At 35.6% G+C, this 10,530-nt stretch overlaps 1 non-coding gene across 1 annotated transcript; it reads left to right on the top strand.

The window, feature by feature from the left end:
• Nucleotides 1-6,682: 6,682 nt before the first annotated feature.
• Trnag-gcc (transfer RNA glycine (anticodon GCC)) lies at nucleotides 6,683-6,753 on the top strand. Its single transcript has one exon. It is a non-coding gene; the product is annotated as a tRNA-Gly (tRNA).
• Nucleotides 6,754-10,530: the final 3,777 nt, after the last annotated feature.

Raw genomic sequence — 10,530 nt, 5'->3', positions numbered from 1 at the left:
GTTGCTCTTCCAGAATTGTGGAGTCGAACTTCATTTCAGTTATCCCCCACACCATGACGATTGGACCGTTCCCGATTACTCATAGGATTCACTCGAGTAGCCAAAATATTTAAATCTCTTTCCAGCATGATTATGGGACAGAAGTCATAAGATCCTCTTTACTTGGGTCATTCATCAATAGTATCACCACTCTTCATCTGACACCACTTGGATTACTTTCAGTTTGCTCCAACTTATAATAAACTGCTGTCAATAAAATTGCTGACCTTTCAAGCAATCAGCAAGCACTCCAGTGTCGGCTATTTGTTTATTACACAACCGCATAATACGTCTGCTAGTTCATCTATGAATTCTGTTTGTTTTACTTATCTTTTTATTTATTTTTATTTTATTTTATTTCTCTTCGTTTTGTTTTGTTTTGTTTTTTTTGTTTTGTTTTACTCTGCATTTTCTGCTCAGATTTGCAGCAAGCCTTAAAGAAAGACATCGAAGCTGGTTGTCTCCAGCTCTTTACTCCTTGTAAATAGCTCGGAATAATGTCTCACACATTTGGAGTCGAATTTCTCTCGCTGCAATCTTCCATACATCGAAGTGTAACTTTTTCTCATGCTAAGTCTCTGCCACGAACACCCATCCAAAGGCTAAGTTCACCCTTTCTTTTTTTCTTTTTTTCTTTTTTTCTTTTTTTCTTTTTTTCTTTTTTTCTTTTTTTTTTCAGAGCACTCGCGCAACAAACGCTGCAATTTACTTGTGGGGGAAATGGTCAAGGCCATCTTGCGTCAGGGGAAATTTCGAACCTGGGTTCTCATTCCTAAGGTATTTTTCGATTATTATTATTATTAGTATTATTATTATTATTATTATTATTATTATTATTATTATTATTCAGGTCACTGCCTGGAATCGAACTCGGAATGTTGGGGTCAGTAGCCCGCGCTCTTAACCAAGATTCCAAGTTCGATTCCAGGCAGTGACCTGAATAATAATAATAATAATAATAATAATAATAATAATAATAATAATAATAATAATAATAATGAAAAATACCTTAGGAACGAGAACCCAGGTTCGAAGTTTCCCCAAGACACCTGATGAAGGCTGGAGGATATATCAGCCGAAACGTTATGTTAACAACAAACAAGATGAGGACAAATATCCGTCAAACGTAAATAATGTAAATATTGTTTGAATGATTAGAACGTCACAACAGATACCTATCGTATATCTCGATGTGATTATTACGCACGCAAAAGAGATTTTGAGTAATAATAAACGATTGCATAAACGAATGAAGAAGCATTTTGGATAAACAAAAGTTAAAAGTAACATATTCTTTTATTCTTTTATTCTTTTATTCTTTTGTTTGTTTCAGTCATTTGACTGCGGTTATACTGGAACACCGTCTTTAGTCGAACAAATCGACCTCAGGACTTATTCTTTGTAAGCCCAGTACTTACACTATCGGTCTCTTTTGCTAAGTTACGGAGATGTAAACACACCAACGTCGGTTGTCAAGAGTTGATGGGGGACAAACACAGACACACAAATCCATCCATCCATCCATCCATACATACATACATACATATATATATATATATATATATATATATATATACATATACATATATATATATATGTGTGTGTGTGTGTGTGTGTGTGTGTGTGTGTGTGTGTGTGTGTGTGTAAATACATAGATAGATAGATAGATAGATAGATAGATAGAAATACGACGGGCTCCTTTCAGTTTCCGCGTATCAAATCCACTCACAAGGCTTTGGTCGACCCGAGGCTATAGTAGAAGACATTTGCCCAAGTTGCCACGCAGTAAGACTAAACCCGGAACCATGTGGTTGGGAAGCAAGCTTCTTACCACACAGTCACTCCTGCGGCTATATGAATGCAAACACAAAGAAACGATCCCAGTAAGTAGAATTGATATCTGGTTCATGACTCATATGTGGTTGTTACGCAGAAAATATATTGTTTACATAGCATAAAACAAATTGAGAAATATGAAACATGTGAGCGAGTAGGATAAACAAAATAAAAGTGAAACAAACTCTTCAATACGAACGAAATAAATCGAGACACACAACAATAGCCACGCTATGTAAAAACAGATGAACTACGTGTTAAATTTTATTACTTCACACAAAATATATTTCTTGAATGATTTCAGTTCATAAAGAAATAGAAAACTGAAGGGACGTTAACTTTCAAGGTAAAGTAAAGAGCAAAATGTCCATTTGGACACAAACAAAAGTAAAACAAATGAAACATTCCAAAGCAAACTGAACAAATCTGTCGTAGTCCAATGCTAATTAAATACAAATCAACAATGACCATGGTTAAGTAATAACACGACAGGGTGAGTTATGACGTGTAATGCATTTCGCAGCGGATGATTAATGTGTTTTTGATACGAAAATAATGTAACAGAGGATACAAAAGCCGTTATATCACAAAGCATGATCTCCGAACAAAAAGGCTCGTTTCTCGCCACTAACCTCTAAAATATAGACAAAATAAAAACATAAAATTGGACCAGTTAACAGTGTATTAACGTGTCCCATTCAAATTAAGCATCACCTTCGAGCACTATTAAAGTAAGGAAGTGTATAAATGCGAATACATTTGCAAAAGTATGGAGATTTGTAATGAGCAGTAACCCCAAACATTGAAATATAATATGCTAGCAGAAATACCCGGCGTTGCCCGGGTTAAAGAGAATAATGAAATCTAAAAACGCCGTCTAGACTACGCATCATCTTTATATATAGAGATGTATATACACACACGCACCCAAACACACGTATATATATGTATATCAATATAAATATATGAAAGTCAATGAAATTTCGTAAAAGAACGTGATCATGTACATACTTTCTTGCTGTTGTGATTATAACACCTCATTGTAAACTATGTTCCTTGTTTTCCCTTGTGGAGCATATACAAATAGGTTTTTTGTTGCTGCCCACTCTTGAGCAGCCAACATACAGTTGTCCATGTGAGAAGCAGGGCTCTTCCAAGAGAAGACCAGCTACAGACAGTGTTTGACCCTGATATTTGTTTATGGACATGGCAAAAGTCACACGAAGGGGAAATTGTAGTCTTCTGAATGTAAAAGCAATGTCTGCTCCTGATGAAGTAAGAGGAATTCTTGGAATAAAGACGTCATCCCCTTTTGCACATCCAGAAAGAATGGTAGCCTCGATAACGTGTGACATCATTTTCTAAATAATGCTCATCTGTTATGTTCGGGTTAAAATTTCATCAACATCAGACATATATGAATTTTCATGGGAGTTATGGCCGTTATGCAAAGAATATAATTTCCAAATTTCATAAAGATCCATTCAGTACTTTTGACGTAGTTTTGGATAAGAAAACAAATGACTAATGTGTGTGTTTGTGTGCATGTGTATGTGTGTGTGATGGGTGTATATATGTATAGATATCTGTATGCATGTATATATGTATATATGTGTACATATTACATGTACATCTATATATATATATATATACATCTACACATATGTATACATATACATGTATGTATAGCTCTATATATATATACATATACGTGTACATCTATATGTATACATATACATCTCTCTCTCTCGCTCTCTCTCTTTCTCTCTCTCTCTTTCTCTCTCTCTTTCTCTCTTTCTCTCTCTCTCTCTCTGAAAGTATCTGTCATTACAGTATCGAAATGGTGTACATATACATGTATATGTATACATATACATCTCTCTCTCTCTCTCTCTCTTTCTGTCTCTCTCTTTCTCTCTTTCTCTCTCTGTGAAAGTATCTGTCACTACAGTATCGAAACGTGATTGTTTCAGTTAGTGGAATAGTTTCATTTTTAAAGTGAAAGTATTTGACATGAGTGTTTTTGTTTCACTTTTGACACGTAATACTTAAATAGTGGAGGAGATATTATGTTGCCGTGTGCTCGAACTCTGCAAGAAGTTAATAATTTATTTTGACTAAAACACAACTGGAACCCTAAGTAAGGCATGTGTAAAATTTGAATGAAATTGGTTGCGTAGTTCTCGAGTTTTAGGGATTCACACAGACAGACAGACAGACAGACAGACAGACAGACAGACACACAGACAGACAGACAGACACACAGACAGACAGACAGACAGACAGACACACATTCTCATTTTTATATATATAGATACTGTAAATAAAACAAACAACACGACTGAACAATCAGAAATCATTGAAAGTGGCGCAACAGAATGTACCATATAAAATAAACATAGCACTTTACAAAAGAAAACACACTTGAAACGATCATACCATCAATAAGTGACTCTCCCAAATACAAAGATATACTGCAGAATCTGTAACACAGGAAACGAGACATTACAGAGCTATATCTAAGATTTTAAAGGATGTAGAGAAGCCACTAGAAGTATTCAATCAAATACCTATTCATTGATCTAGCAGGCTTATTATTAGAAAGAACAGCCGGAATTGTTAAAATACAGGGATGGGATCACTAGTTTGTAATTGACACAAATGACATTTCAGCTGGGGGACGGGGGTTGAAGAGGGGCTAATCATTGCTGTTGTTGCTGCTACTTTTGTTCATGTTCTCTTTGCGGCTGTTCACTTTCTTTCGGGTGTTATCATAATTCATATTGTTGTTGGTGCTGATGTTGCTCTTCTTGCTGATGGTGTTGTTGCTTTGTTGCACAAGTCTGGGATCTTTTCTGCTTTGGCTGCAGCTGCGGAAGGAAATTTCAAATTTTATTGAAAACTTTAAAATTCAGTGTATTAATGTAATTTTCCAAGCCGAATCTCAGGTGATATTTCATTTTTTCCAGAAAATTTTTGAAAGAAAGTTATAGAAGTTTAAAGTTTGATAATTTTTCCCCAATCAGAAAACAGGATTTGGAAGCCATCATATTATGCGGGTCGTGTTTTAATACGAAACTAAATAAATCAACTTTTGCTTTACGCACGACATAGCTTTTATAATTTTTGGAATTTTCATAAAATGTTTGCGAATTTGTATTCTACACTCGGTAATTCATACGATTATGCAAAACCAAAACAAAAATTGGGTGGCGGGGCGTGATTTAAGGCCTATTTAGGTATTATCTTTAGCACGTCTCTCGACCAGGGTACAAGCAGCAGATGGGAACAAACAGCAGAACGCAATGTCGACACAAATGCCTTCGCGTAGAATGTATTTTTCAACACGTTCTATCTCGCATGCAAAAGAGTTCTCCTGTTTGGTTTGTTACTATGGAAACATGCATGAATGTGTCTGTGGCTTACGATTGACTACAATTACCCAAATTTGAAAACTTTAAAAACTAATAACTCTTTATTTATTGATTTATGAATTCCATGGCATTGATTAGCATATAAAACTACATCATTACACCGAATATGTTTTCTGACTCGGAAAAAAATTATCAAAATTTTAAACTTCAATAACTTTCTTTGAAACATTTTCTGGGAAAAGTGAAATATCTCCTGAGATTCGGTTTGGAAAACTACATTATTTACACCGAATATGAAATCAATTCGAACACAAATTGAAGAAACTGAAAATGGGTAGCCAAACAGAAAAAGTCCTATGTCCGAAAGAGATAGACATCAACCTCACCATCAAATTACCCGTTTGCTAACAGATTCTGTTACTTGTTGATACATGGGGGAGATAAGTACGTTTCCTTTCTCCTCTCACCTTCAAATTCATAGTGATTATTTTCATCTTGCTTACAAGCATACAAAAATTTAGTTGAAGATTTTGAAACTAGCATATAAGTCAGTTTCACGACTAAAATAAAATGCAAGTACGTTGGTAGATGCCAGAACAAAACTGATACAAATTTCAACTGGCCAAATCTACCAAAGTAAATAAATTTAGAAAAAAGTCACCGGTGGTGTTCCAGCGTGGATTCTACGTCACAATCTCTCTCGGCAATCATGGATATATGCATGTATGAGTGTTCGTATGCATGTATGTGTGTATGTATGTATGTATGTATGCGTGTATGTGTGATGTGTTTGTCCCCAACAACCGCTTGGAGTTGTAACCAAGCGGTTCGGCCAAAGACCGATAGAAAAAATAGCAAGCTTAAAAAAAAAATAAATACTGGTGTCCATTCGTTCGACTGAAACGTTTCAAAGCGGTGCCTCCAGAATGGCCGCAGTGTGAAAAACTGAAACAAGTAAGATATAACATAAAAGACACACACACACACAGACACAGAGTGAGAAACAGGTAGTGTATAGAAAGATAGACAGACGGCCAGAAGGACAGACAAATGTACCTGTTTCTAAAGTAACAGATACAGGCAATTCGAATTTACCATTTCTATTTTCACCAATATTTAAACAAATATACCGTATCAGCCATTAATGGAAATGAAAGATTATCACTTTTAAATAGAGGTCTGTGAATGGAAGCATACACGTATCATAAACACAATCATAAGGAAATCTTTGGATAATTCCAGCCAATGCACGTAAATATAGAAGAAGGGCCTGTATATGATAAACGTTAACAGAACAGAATAGGATCAATACATTTCAGTATTTCAATAGATTAGGATACTGATATCTTTCTGTGAAGAGCGAACAGAAAGCTTTTAACTTATATATTATTATATATTTATATATATATATTAGGCCTGCAAAATAAGCAGTTGCATCGGTGGTTCAGTGGTAGAATGCTCGCCTGCCACGCGGGCGGCCCGGGTTCGATTCCCGGCCGATGCAAATTAAGGTTTTATTTTAATTTTTTTTTTGTTTCCTCTTTTAAGTGCAGGCATAGCAAAGAAGCTCTTTGTGCAATCACGAGGTTTCGATTTCGGTCTCTCTTCGCGGCCTGACTAATACTTTTATAATGAATTTGGTTGGCGGAAAGTGTATGAAATCCCATTCTGTGTATGAAAATCTATATATCCTTTTGTGTTTGCAAACACTGACCGATGGGTGTTAGTTTGCTTAAGTTCTTGTAACTTAGCAGTTTGGCTAAAGAAACCGATAGAATAAATACCAGACTTTAAAAATTAAGTTTTGTGTCCATTTGCTCGACTAAACCATTCAGGGTAGTGTCCCTGTACAGTCGGAGTGCAATGACTAGAGCAAATGAAAATTGATAAAAGATACTTGTCGTGTTTCCGATTTTAAAATACTACATGCACACACGCGCACACACACACATATACATCATCAGTAGTTCATATATCCAAAGAAAAATAACACTCTAAAGCTGTATTTCCCAACCTATTTCCCCCAAGCTCCACTATAACTTTCCAGAAAATTGTATGCCCCATGGGTGGCTGAAAGAAAAACAAGTATAGGTATAATATATTTGCTGTGAAAAACTATTTTCACAACTCCATGTCCCACTAAAAAAAAAAAAAATTTGTATCCCATGTCCCACTACAATTTTTCCTAGGCCCCACTGGCTCCCATTGGGAATCACTGCATTAGGGCAGTAACATATATTTTAGGAAGTTAAAAGTTACGGCCAGTCATACTGCGAAACCAATTGTTACTCTATGACCGGCCATAGCTTTCAATTTTCTACACACTCCCCCACACACACATGCACAAACACACAGTTTTGTATATCGAAATTGTCGAAGGTCAATGGCTTGAAATGTATCAAAAGTGCGTATCGCCAATGATAGCAATATAAAATACCCTCCTCTATGTTAATGGCTATTGTAGGTTATTGAAGTATGCGCAGTTTTTCACGGAGGCATAGTTGGTACTTTCGAGCACTGCGTGTGTAAGGCGAGATCATGTCGATTATAATCCATTTGATATCAGCTTAGGTGTAACTGTGGTCTTGAATCTCCAGATGAATCGGGACAAGCTCTTCTTCTCCTTACTTCTGAAGAAGTACATATGAAGTGAGTATGTGCCCTTAGAGTTATTGGCTATTGTGCCCATTTAATGGCGCGCAATACCATCGGTTAGTATGAAGGGTCTCTATAAACTACAGCTTTCGTTAGGCAAACCCCTCCCAGTGGACATCTATATAGACTGCGAAAGTTGCATGAGGGAGTGTGGAATGGAGATTGTGTGGATGCATGTTTGTTTAATTATAGCGTTCAACGCTGGAAGCGATATTATCTAAACAGAAATAGATGATCTTAATAGTATGCGAAAAGCTTTATATCTATGGATTTCCTGAAAAATCTGCTTAATTAAAATTAGGAAAATTCTATCTACAGTAAGAGCTTATATGAGATTATCTTTTCGTAACTTTCTTAGGTTTGGAGATAACATAGCATAAAAAGCAATTCTACTAGAACTTCTTTATAGTCAGGTGGTACCCTCTTAAACGTCTCTCTATGCAATGGTAAGTTGGTAGTCTTTCTGCTGATATCTGTGATCAAGTTTCTGAATATAGAGAGTTTCCTCCTTCATTTTTCATTTTTCATTTTTTTTTTTGTAGTGGTAATACTTCTCCGTTTCGAGGTCCAGAGTAGAATCTAAGATGCGAAATATTATTAAGTTGGTGGTGAACATAGTAGATAAGCCAAACACTTTAAAACTGTTAATAACAGCTAGTCTGGATTCATACAGAGCGTAACCGTCCATATGGTTATATTTGATCAGGCCATGGTCCTTGTATAGTGCCGATTAGTGAGTTTGTGCGATTTGCTGAGATTATCCAGGATGAACTGCACCATGAAGTCAACAACATCAGTCCCATCGGAGCTTCAAGTGGAGAGGTCGAACTGTGTGCCACCCAGTAGATATCATCGAGAGAAAGACTGACTTCTTAGTGATTTTCAGTATTTTGATGTCATGGTCACTGATCATGGAGAATTGCTTCACAAAATTTAGATCCTTTAAAGAATAAGATTTTGATATTGAACGGTGGAAATCTATGATATCAAACAGGTGTAGTGGCTGAAAATTTACTCTCGATACCACATATATAATATATACTCAAAAGCGTGTGACATTTGCTTAGAAGAAACGCTATATATTATATTATGTAATGACATTATCGACAAGCGCTATGAAATTGTCCTAACATGTAACCATAGATTTAAAAGCTCATTTTTGGACATTAGAGGAAACTTGTGGTTTCCACTATTACATCAATCTACCGTTTTACTCAAAAATGTACTAATTGAGGGGTTTTCATTATCATTATTAATATTATTACAAAGACAGCGAGCTAGCAGAACCGTTAGCTCGTCGGACAAAATGCTTCATGTTCTGAGTTCAAATTCCGCCGAAGTCGACTTCACCATTTATCCTTTCGGGGTTGGTAAAATAACCATCAATCGAACGCTGAAGTCGATGTAATCAGTTCAACCCGCCTCCTCCGAACTTGCTGGCCTTGTACCAAAATTTAAAATTATTATTAGTATGATTATATTGTTGTTTACCTAAATTACGTAATTTCATAATAATTTGTATGTGTGTAAAAGTATTTGATTAAAAGTGTAAGAGCTATAGGAGAGATCTCTTTATCATGATATCCTGGTATATATGAACTTGCGAGACCTGCCATGAATATGGCATGTATTTTCATTGTTACATTATCATACGATTTATAGAACTATCACGATTTATAGAACTACGTAGATCTGAACGATCAGACTTAATAATGTTCTCTCAGGACATTATATATTGTTTGTCTTTTTATTTTTTAGTATATACTTAAAATTCTAAATGAATGGCTATAAATATAGAAAACAATTTTATATGAGTGCATTCGGAGGTTTATAAATGGAGTAGTATGAAAAAATATACACTCATGAGAACAAAAAGTGTAACTGCTTGTCTGGATAGATATATGTACGTAAATTAGAGTCAAGTAAATGTATGTATATGGGTGCATAGAAGTAAATATTCTTGATTTGATAGTCTCTCTTAAAGACTTGTAGAGAAACTGTGACAAAGTCCGGTATGAGTAACAGACACAAGGGGCAAGTAATTGTTCACATTTATTATTTTACGACGTTATTATCTTAGAATGTTCATTTATTTTCTTAAAAGTCGAGACAGATCTGTCAGATCTGATGTATTTTCAATAATTTAAATTTGGTATTTTTCTCATTTGAATGTCTTTGTATTTTCCTGTTGTTCTTCGTCAATCGAATGTTAAAATTACCATAATGGTGTGGGTATAAAACAAAGTGAAACTGAAGATGATCTAGCAGTGCTTTGGATTCTACTTACCTGAAGACGTGCATTGTTGGATCGCATTAACGTGTATAATATATGGAACATTCAGCAATTGCCAGCTGATACGTCAAAACAATTGTAGGGATTTGTAATAAAGCTTGTTCATTCTGTCTGCTCGCATTAAAATTCTTTTATATACGTATGTATATTTGCGTGCGTGCGCGCGGGTGGAGGTGCGTGGCTTAGTGCTTAGGGTTTTGCCCTTATTACGGAAAGATTGTGATTTCGATTCTTGGACCGGCAATGCGTTCTGCTTTTCAGCAAAATACTTCATTTCACTTAGCAAAAATAAATAATCCTTCGACGGACGGTTGGATTTATGAACCAATGGCT

Source organism: Octopus bimaculoides, chromosome 10 (genome assembly GCF_046866305.1).
Source record: "Octopus bimaculoides isolate indiv1 chromosome 10, ASM4686630v1, whole genome shotgun sequence".
NCBI lineage: Eukaryota > Metazoa > Mollusca > Cephalopoda > Octopoda > Octopodidae > Octopus > Octopus bimaculoides.
Note: the sequence above shows the minus strand (reverse complement) of the source record. Positions and strands in the feature narration are given on the sequence as shown.